A 10,998-nucleotide genomic window follows, 5' to 3' on the forward strand; every position below is an offset into this window, starting at 1 on the left:
CCTAGAAACTTAACACCAAGCTGATTCCGAGAGGCTGGTGCTCCTACTTTTCTGATCAAAAAAGCACCTTTTCCTAGGTAAATGATCACCTCTACAATGCCTCTGGCCCTTAGGGGAGAAATGCCTGCAGCCACAATCTGGAAAGCTGACTGCTTTTGCAGAAAGCACTCCATAAAACGAAGTCAGTTGTGGGAGCAGGCTGTGCTTACTATTCAAAGGGCACATCACCTGGCCAAGTGCTTGGGAAGGCTCCAGAAGCATGGCCATAACCCAGCCAGCCAGCAGTGGCGTTTCACTATGACAGGACAGGGAAATTGTACAATAATTCTGCCTTGAGGTCCAACCGAAAGAAGACATGAAATGTATTTATTGTGCTATATCCTGTTTGCTTGTGCTGTTCTTTTAATGGGATGGGGGGAGGGAATTTGACTTTAGATCAGTAATAAGAGTTTTCCACATTATTTATTCTTTCTTTCAGGGTACATTTTCACACCATTTACTGAGGTAAGCCTGTCTTTGGTAATTTATTCATGCGTTCATTCTTTGCATATTTATTGGATCCCTATGGCATGCAAGATGTGGTATTAGACAAAGGATATTCAAAGTAAACTAGTCCCTTCTGTTCTGGATGTCACAGTCTAGTGGAGAGACAAATACATATATAAATCACAATTTAACATATTAATTTCTTTTTTTAAGATTTTGTTTATTTGACAGAGAGAGAAAGAGCACTAGCAGGGGAGTAGCAGAGGGAGAGGGAGAAGCAGGCTCTCCATTGAGCAGGGAGCCCAATGCAGGGCTCCATTCCAAGACCCTAGGATCATGACCCAAGCCAAAGGCAGATGCTAAACCAACTGAGCCACCTGGGCATCCCTAACATATTAATTTCTTAGTATAGAAACAAGCAAAGTGTATGAACAACTGGTTAGAACTGTTAACAAACTTTTCCCTAAAAGAATTGAGGGATTAAATAATAGTTTAAAGAAACATCTCCAAGAGGTGCATGATGAAGAAGGACCCACATTTCAGGCTATTTCCTACATGGATTCCCTGCTTCTGTTTTGGTGACACCCCACTGGTAGTGGCCTCTGAGTTGTTCAGCCAACACTTCGTAGGAAGGGCTCAGTGCTCAGTGCTCTGACCTCATGGGATTCAGGTTAGCCTTAAATCATAGCACACAGCATAGCGAGCCAAAGAAATGGTTTTTTTCCGGGACACAGACAGCCATAGTGCAGCCATTTTGGAAAGCCATAGATGCTCTATTTCCTTTTCAGGGGCTGGGCCACTACCTTCTGCTTCTCTCTCATCTCTTTTCTCTCTCTCTCACCCCCTCTCTCTCTCTGCTGAGCAATATCCTTGTTTTACCTCATCCATGGCCCATAAAGACTCCCTTAACCTCCTCAGTAACACTGAATCTCTCCATATGCTCCACCCCTCTGAACTCTCCCTCTCAGTGCTAGCTTTGGAAGGATTAGGAGCTTACTCGGTGCAGGCAGCTGAGACCAGGGCTGGCAAAAGACACACACTGTCCAGAGCATGACTGCTTCAGACCATAGAGGGCCCAGCCAGGAATCTCCCAGAAGGAAGTGTGAGTGAGTAGGAAGGGAATGCTGGGGAAGAGCACCGGACGGGAGGTCAGCCAGCCCATGTATGTAGCCTTGTTTCTCTGTTTGCCACTTGCAGACCTTGAAAAATGCTTACTCTTCAACTAGCCATGGCTTCCCTCATGAGGGAAATGAGATTGTATGAGCACTTGGCCTACCTACTTCTTCTAAGGGTCATGTCGAAAATAAAGTGTCACCAAAGTACTGGAAAGATAACTAAGCATCAACCAATGTCAGTTGGCTGCGAGAATTTATCTATGGATGTTTTTTAGAAACAGCCACAGTGTGGGCAAGCTCAGAGGCAAAGCACACAGGCACTTCCATGAAAACGTGGTAGGTGGGAGGGGAGAGGGCAAGACTGGGCAGAGCGGGGCCTGGAGACACTGGCCTGCTTCTAGAGGCAGGTGGAGACTGTGCATACCAGGGGAGGCCCCTATCTGCCTCCGGCTTATTCAACTGCTGTTTCTCCCTTTAATCTCTGCTCTAAAAGAAAAGATTCACGGCAGCCGCCCTCTCAGTTTCAAAGAGAAAAAGTACTTTATCAATGTTACAAAAATCTAATAGAAACAGAAAGAAGAGAAAAAGGGAAATCGATGCATAAACGAGGGCAATAGTAAGCAGAAAGGAGAGTAAGACAGAGTCACATCAAATCAGGTACCTCATAGCGGAGGCATCCAGGCTGGAGTCCAGATGGAGAGGCCCCGGGCGGAGCATCCTCCCCTTGGGTGAGGCTTCCGACTGACCACCCCCATCAGGGCCATATTTATCAGGCAAATGATGGAGTCCGAAGTTAAACATTTGTTTGCATTTGCGGTTTGGAGCAAGCTTCCTCTGGAGACACGATTCCTCTGTTATTATGTCTTTACATCTTCAAGGCGCCTGGGCTAGGTGTGTTTGCTTCCCCTCCCAGATTCCATTCCAGGGGGTCAGCCTAGCCTGGAGTTGGACGGGATGCAAGACAACGTTTATAGCTCTTGGCGTCCAGATCAGAAGGGCCAGTCCTGACGTGGAGACCAGCTAATGTCAACTAACCAGGCTCCTGAGGTCACTTATGCAGCATGAGTCTCACAAGCAATATTCTCTCTTTTCAAGAAAAATTATGTACATATTTTTAGAGAGAGAGAGAGAGTGGGGTAGGTGGGGAGGACAGAGGCAGAGAGAAAGAGAGAGAGAATCTCAAGCAGACTCCCCACTGATCACAAAGCCCAATGTGGTGCTTGATCTCACAACCCTGAGATCATGACCTGAACTGAAATCAAGAGCTGGACAGTTAAAATGACTGAGCCCAAGGCAACGTCACTTAGGTTTCAACAGAAGAGAGCCATCTGCTTTGCCTGGACTGCTATGCTCTGCTCCAGTGCTCACTCCAAGAGGAACATAATAAGAGAAGAATAATCAGAACAGTAAAGAGTCAGGCAAATGCAGGATGGTGGGTGTTTAAAAACCGCTGAAGCTATTTAGGCTGGAAAATATGTGTTAGGGGCAGGACAGGAGCCCGATCAGTATCTTGACCGCAATATGAACTTCATTGAAAGATGGAATCAACACCATGTGTGTTCTTGTCCAGCAGGACAAGAGCCAGTAGGGAGAAGTCCCAGGGAGGTGGGCTTGACTCGAAATAAGAAGGGATTTTCCAATAAGGAGTCATATCTCAAAATGAAATGGTCTGCTTGGTGAAGTAGTGAGTTTCCCAAGTCAGGAGGTATGTAAGGAGAAACTTGTGACCATTAACCAGGGCTTTTCAGATCAGTGGTTCTCAACCTCCAGTGTGGTAAGAATCACTGTGAAACTTTTAAAAATCAGATTGCTGGTTCCAGCTCCCTGAGATTCTGATTCAGTGTGTCTGAAGTGGGAGCCATCGATCTGCGTTTGACAGAGTTCCCAGGCTATGCTGCTTCCAGTCTCCAGATCACATTTTATGTAGCAAAGGTTATATTAATATATAACGTAAGATAGGACCAGACCATCTAATTTTCCAATTTTGATAGTCCATTGTGATAATGATAGAAAAAGTGTAGTTCACTGGATGAATTTAGATATCACCAAAACAAACTTGCTCTGTAAAAATATATATAAAATAACTTGATGTGTATGCTCTGGCAAATCAAATTTCTGCTAACATCAATTGATGTTGTCTATCATAGAAGGACCAATGGAGAAGGTGACCATGGAACTATATAAATTTTAGTTTTGAAGTAGGCTCACTGGGATGCCTGGGTCGTTCAGTGGTTGAGCATCTGCCTTCAGCTCAGGGCATGATCCCGGGGTCCTGGGATCAAGTCCCACATCAGTCTCCCTGCAGGGAGCCTGCTTCTCCTTCTGCCTGTGTCTCTGCCTCTCTTTGTGTGTCTCTCATGAATAAGTAAAATTTTAACACCTAAAATAAATAAATAAATAAATAAATAAATAAATAAATAAATAAATAAAGTAGGCCTGCTATGAAACTATAACGCTTACTATACAACTGTGTAAATGCAATGGAAGAATTGATGTAAGCTTGGTGTTTCCTGAATCTAAACTATTTTCAATTACTCTGCTTCCGCAGTGTTTCCATAGCGAAGACTCTAAGAGTCCAGAGGAATTGATGGGAGTGAGAATTCCCGTGATGGCCAATGGAATCCTGGTGCTGGCCCAGCTGTGAAGCTCAGCCACATTGTAAGCACGTCTGGTTTCTTAGAGTTGTGTCTTGTTGACCTGGCAATTCTCCCCTTGCCTGTGCTGGTGCACAAACTGAGGATTACCGAGATTCAAGGCTTATTTGTATGGCTTTCCACTGGGAATGCATATCTATGGATAAAAGGCTACAGAAGTTTTGAGCATGTTAGTGGAGCCAAATGGATACTCTATAGTCATGACCAGAAATTGGCCTGTTGCTCTTTATCAAGATCTTTGTCATAATCTCTAGCAATTAATACACCCATGTCGTAAAAGACTACATGGTTTACAAAGATTGAAGCACAATTATATGTGCAGATGTTAAAAGATATTCATTGAAAAAAATCTAATTGTGGGACCATGGGCATTTGTGATCCCCCATATACCTCTGATTGTACACGTATATGCTGTTTTAGGAAGATACAAAACACTTAACAGTGGCTTCCTCTGGGAATAAGGATTGGGTATGTGTGTATATAGGGGGTAGTCTTTCATGTTCCATGGATTTTTTTTTAACAGAGAGACTGAGTATAAAATACTGGTGAAATAAAATGGCAGCGACTTGGACAACTAATTCAAATCATCACTCTCCTGTCCTGAGAGGCATGGTTTAGAAAGGTATCTATAGTCTGCAAAGAAAATTTAGAGGGTTCAGAATGATCTAGATAGTTGACTTCCATATTGCAAATTTTCCAAATAATTACTTAACATACCTCCCACTTTGAGGTCTGTGAATAATTTGTGCATGTGTGTAGTTGTGCTTATTTAGTATGGTGAACAGAGTGCAAACAGAGCAGCTGTCGGAAACATGCTGAGCAATTGCACAGTGATCCAGTCATACACTGAGGGGAGCCCACCCACCAAGGTAACCCATCTACACCAATGGTGAGTTTTGTCAATGTCTAAGCTTGCCCTCTGCTGCCTCTTGTGGGGAAATCATGATGCTTTAAAACAATGTCCTCTCTGACTAGGGTTCAGATAATTCCTTCACTCCAACAGTATTAATTGGTCACCTACTATGTGCCAGGGGCATGTGTATGTCATCATATGTGATACTTTTATATCTATTGAATAAGTCTATTTACTTTCTTGTGTGATTATTTTCTTATTAAAACTATCCATTGTAGAGAGGGGGGAAAGTCAAAAAAAATGATTGGTAAACAAAATTTTACATTTGTAGTGTAAGCCCTGATAGGTTTTCTTTTTCTTTTTTGTAATGCAAGTGATAAGCCAGCCATTTCAAGGAGGCATCCACTTAATGAGCTGGAATAAGCACATTGTCAGCCACATGGCTCCATAAAGAGCCAGGCTGCCTCTCTGCACTGAAGTTCCTTTGTTTCAGAGATCTTGGCTGATTTTGCTAACTTACCATTTGGGCCACTTGTCTTTTCTCTTCCTCATGCTTTAAATCTCCATGCTTTAAGGTTATGGATAATGAGTAAGCCCTCAAAAACTTAGGTCCCCATTCTCAACCCCAATAAAAGCAGAACCTCTGGCCAGTGAGCACTGTCTCTCTTTCTCTCTCTCTCTCTCTTTTTAAGATTTTCATTTATTTATTCATGAGAGACACAGAGAGAGGCAGAAACACAGGAAGAGGGAGAAGCAGGCTCCCCATGGGGAGTGCTATGCAGGACCATGCCCTGAGCCAAAGGCAGATGCTCAACCACGGAGCCACCTAGGTGTCCTTTCCTCTCTTTCTTTCACTGTCTCTCTACCTGTGATCTTGCTGTGTGATAGTAGGTGTGTTGCGTAACTTCCAGGTCTTCTAAGTAATAAAACTTTATTTTTTTCAAAGTTTCCAGATGGTTGTTACTCAAGGGCATCTTGCAGTCATAAGAACCATGAGGATTGGTCCAGTTGGAACATTGGTTTGGAAAGGGGACGTGTCTGTGGAAAACTCACTGAGGCCCCAGGGAGGGCCCTCAGGCATTTCCAGCCAATAGCATTTCCTTCAATGATAGGTTGACACTGGCACAAAACAGTATCTTAAAGGAGTTCTGATAGTAGTTTTTTGGACCAATTAAACTAGGTAAAGGCATGTAATAGATGCCATAGCATTTTAGAACTAGGGATAGCTTAAGAAATTATGTAGTTCAACCCTCCTTTATTTGAGAGCCAAGAAAACCAAGGTTCAGAGACAATACCAGCTGGTAGAAAGGCAGACAGGAAAGTAGAAAAAAAATGGCCGGCACTAAAATTTATATCACCTTGTTCATTGATTTGCCACATTTTCAACCTGAGAATGAAAGAACTAATCAAAAAGAAAAAGGATCAAGTTGTAATGTTTGTTTTTTTTGTTGTCACTGTATTTTTATGTTTATGCCATGACCACTGGTTTGAAAAAGGGAACACATAAAAACTAACACTATATGTAGAGATATATATTTAGGACTCATGCACAGGGAAGTAAATAGCTGACATCAGAGAATAGACAAGAACACCAGAGCTGAGCCAAGAAGTAAAAACAAGGAAAACTGATCCCCAGTCCTTTGCAAGGTGTGTGATTTGGGAGGTCAGGGCCAAGAGAAAATGCCTGCACCAATCCAGGCCTGGAGTCTGGCAGAGCTCAGGAGACTGAGAGGGTGAGAGAGCCCATGAGCTGCTGGGGCACTTGATATGCACAAGGCAAAAGCACTTGATCTTGAGAAGCCTATTGATGAGCAGGACACACAGTTACACTATGCAAAGGTTGTGAAGTCTTAATTTACCAAGTCTTTTTCTTTTCTTCTTCTTCTTTTTTTTTTTTTTTTTTTTTTTAAAGAACACACACTAGAGTCTGGGCAAGAAGAGTCGAGGCCTTTGTGAGCACAGGCCAAGTCTTCAGCCAGGTCCCTGAACAACGAGGTGGCGCAGTCATGCTCCAAAGATCCAGCAGAAGGAGGTGCTGAAGGGTGGGGATGGATTCTGGCTCTTGCCTCCTTTCCAGCCCAATACAATCTTTACCCTGTGGAGTTGACCTGTGGTTCTGTCTTTATCAAAGAGACCATGTAACTTCTATGTTCTTTGTCCTATCCAACAGCTGCCCTGACTACCCCACTTTGAACATGCTCCTGCTTTATTCCAGGTGTTTCTAAGCACCAGATGAGAGGCTTGGATATTGAACCGTGTGTAGGACACGCTCCTTTTGGTTTGCTTTAATGATGCATCAAAAAGACCATGACGGCATCTGTGATGATAACTGGGCAGAGAATAAATTAAATTCAAGGTTGCAATCATGTAGACTATGGTCCGAAGCCTCAGAAAAGGTATTGATATGACCCTGTAGGGTGCATCTTTCTCAGCTGACATGATTATAGGAAATGGAAAGGACCAAAACAGGCTTATATACTCTGCAACCCATACCAGTAACTAATGAGACAGGATTGGAACTAATCCCTCAGAATTTATTGACGCTTAATTTTACAGATAATTCTCACCATGGGTTGTCTGGTTTGTCAGGCCAGAGCAATAAATGAGAAGGGAATTACTGTTGACTTCAGACTCAGTGACAAGAACTGTAATAATGACCAGAATAGGGAGGAGACATTAAAACCTCATCATAGTACTTGGGCAGTAATTAAGGTGCTTAATGATGAGAATGAGCAATAAAAGCAGTTTAAGTTATGTTCGTTACACACGGTTCAAAAAAACAAAAGTGTGATAAATTTTAGAAATATTTTTGTCAAAACACAAAGTTAAAAGTAATGGGATTAAAAGCAAATAAGGATTTCCTTACCTGTGTAAATTTCAGTGCCCCAGAATTCTGTTTGCACGACAGCACCTGATAAATGAAGCTTCCCTCTATGTATACAATCACTACTACCAGGTGAAAGTTGGCTGAAGATCTCAGCACTTGGCAAGAGCTATGTGCTAGAGCCGAGGTATCACAGCAGAGAGAGAAGGAGAGCTGGGTTGTTGTGATGAATACTTGATCAAAGTGGAGAACCAGGATCAAAGTTGAGAATGGGACCATCACATTCTAGCAGTGGCCTATACCTCTGTCTTGCACTAGTGGAGATAGCTACTTTTTTATATATATATATATATATTTTTATTGGTGTTCAATTTACTAACATACAGAATAACCCCCAGTGCCCGTCACCCCTTCACTCCCACCCCCCGCCCTCCTCCCCTTCTACCACCCCTAGTTCGTTTCCCAGAGTTAGCAGTCTTTACGTTCTGTCTCCCTTTCTGATATTTCCCACACATTTCTTCTCCCTTCCCTTATATTCCCTTTCACTATTATTTATATTCCCCAAATGAATGAGAACATATAATGTTTGTCCTTCTCCGACTGACTTACTTCACTCAGCATAATACCCTCCAGTTCCATCCACGTTGAAGCAAATGGTGGGTATTTGTCATTTCTAATAGCTGAGTAATATTCCATTGTATACATAAACCACATCTTCTTTATCCATTCATCTTTCGTTGGACACCGAGGCTCCTTCCACAGTTTGGCTATCGTGGCCATTGCTGCTATAAACATCGGGGTGCAGGTGTCCCGGCGTTTCATTGCATTTGTATCTTTGGGGTAAATCCCCAACAGTGCAATTGCTAGCTACTTTTAAGATGAAGCCTTTTGCACTCGATGACCAGACTGTGTTCTCCTGGCTTTTTACTAGCTTCTTTGTATGATAATGGCCCTGTAGAGAAAGAGAGAGAGAAAGAGAAGAGGAAAAGCATAACTTTGGGGTCTTGACCTTTCCTAAAGAACATTTTCATCTCATATGCGGGAACAGAATTCAGAAAAAAGCATACCCAATGAAGTTCCTGGAATGAGTAAATGGATAAGTGAATGTATGCATGGAAGGAAAAAAAGGCTAATACGAGTCATCTTCCCTGGTTTTGCAGATTCCCAAACTCTCAGACATCATTGCCAGCCTTCCCAACCACATCATTTATGGTGGAACAATGGTCAAATCCAAAATGAAATAATTCATAGAAATAGCCATCATTTTTGAAGAATAGCACCGCGGAGAATACTGACGTGGTCATCACTACAGGATATACCTTCTCTTTTCCTTTCTTTGGCGATTCTGAGAATAGCACTGATTACCAAATATCCCTGTAGCATGGCATATTCCCACTTCATTCCCAACTCCGGCTTTCATTGGCTTAGACCAGCCAGTGGGAATGGTCATACTAACAACAGAACTCCAAAAGTGCTATTTAAAGGTGAGAAGACAGGGGCACCTGGGTGGTTCAGTCAGTTAAGCATCTGACTCTTGATTTCATCTCAGGTCATGATCTCAGGCTTGTAGGATCAAACTCTGGGTGGGGGAGGTGGGGGGTTCTGTGCTCAGGTCAGAGTCTGCTCCAGATTCTCTCTCCCTCTCCCTCTGCTTCTTCCCCGGATCACGTACTCTCTTTCTCTAAAATAAATAAATAAAATCTCTTTTAGTCTTGTTGACTGTTTCTTTTGCTGTGCAGAAGCTTTTTATCTTGATTAGGTCCCAATAGTTCATTTTTGCTTTTGTTTCCCTTGCCTTCATAGATGTATCTGGCAAGAAGTTGCTATGGCCAAGTTCAAAAAGGGTGTTGCCTGTGTTCTTCTCTAGGATTTTGGTTGATTCTTGTCTCACATTTAGATCTTTCATCTATTTTGAGTTTATCTTTGTGTATGTTGTAAGAGAATGGTCTAGTTTCATTCTTCGGCACGTGGCTGTCTAATGTTCCCAGCACCATTTATTGAGGAGACTGTCCTTTTTCCAGTGGACAGTCTTTCCTGCTTTGTCAAATATTAGGTGACCATAGAGTTGAGAGCCCATTTCTAGCTTCTCTATTCTGTTCCATTGACCTGTGTGTCTGTTTTTGTGCCAGTATCACACTGTCTTGATGACCACAGCTTTGTAGTACAATTTGAAATCCGGCATTGTGATGTCCCCAGCTTTGGTTTTCTTTTTCAATACTCCCCTGGCTATTCAAGATCTTTTCAAAATCAATATTCAAGATCTTTTCTGATTCCACATAAATCTTAAGATTATTTGTTCCAACTCTGTGAAGAAAGTCCATGGTATTTTGATAGGGATTGTATTGAATGTGTAAATTGCCCTGGGGAGCAGAGACATTTTCACAATATTAATTCTTCCGATCCATGAGCATGGTATATTTTTCCATCTCTTTGTGTCTTCCTCAACCTCCAGAATGGGAGAAGATATTTGCAAATGACATATCAGATAAAGGGCTAGTATCCAAGATTTATAAAGAACTTATTAAACTCAACACCCAAGAAACAAAAAATCCAATCATGAAATGGGCAAAAGACATGAACAGAAATTTCACCAAAGAAGACATACACATGGCCAACAAGCACATGAGAAAATGCTCCGCATCACTTGCCATCAGGGAAATACAAATCAAAACCACAATGAGATCCCACCTCATACCAGTGAGAAAGGCTAAAATTAACAAGGCAGGAAACCACAAATGTTGGAGAGGATGTGGAGAAAGGGGAACCCTCTTGCACTGTTGGTGGGAATGTGAACTGGCGCAACCACTCTGGAAAACTGTGTGGAGTTTCCTCAAAGAGTTAAAAATAGAGCTACCCTACAACCCAGCAATTGTACTGCTGGGGATTTACCCCAAAGATACAGATGCAATGAAAACCTGGGACACCTGAACCCCAATGTTTATAGCAGCAATATGCACAATAGCCAAACTGTGGAGGGAGCCTCAGTGTCCATCAAAAAATGAATGGATAAAGAAGCTGTGGTATATGTATACACTGAAATATTCCTCAGCCATTAGAAATGACAAA

The 10,998-nt window shown here is 42.4% G+C and overlaps 1 long non-coding RNA gene across 1 annotated transcript; it reads left to right on the top strand.

Moving 5' to 3' along the window:
• Positions 1 to 4,206: 4,206 nt before the first annotated feature.
• Positions 4,207 to 7,203, top strand: LOC144307103 (uncharacterized). The gene is made up of 4 exons (XR_013374064.1): positions 4,207 to 4,259; positions 4,779 to 4,877; positions 5,015 to 5,144; positions 7,021 to 7,203. It is a non-coding gene; the product is annotated as an uncharacterized LOC144307103 (long non-coding RNA).
• Positions 7,204 to 10,998: the final 3,795 nt, after the last annotated feature.

This window comes from Canis aureus, chromosome 38 (assembly GCF_053574225.1).
Source record: "Canis aureus isolate CA01 chromosome 38, VMU_Caureus_v.1.0, whole genome shotgun sequence".
Classification (NCBI taxonomy): Eukaryota; Metazoa; Chordata; class Mammalia; order Carnivora; family Canidae; genus Canis; species Canis aureus.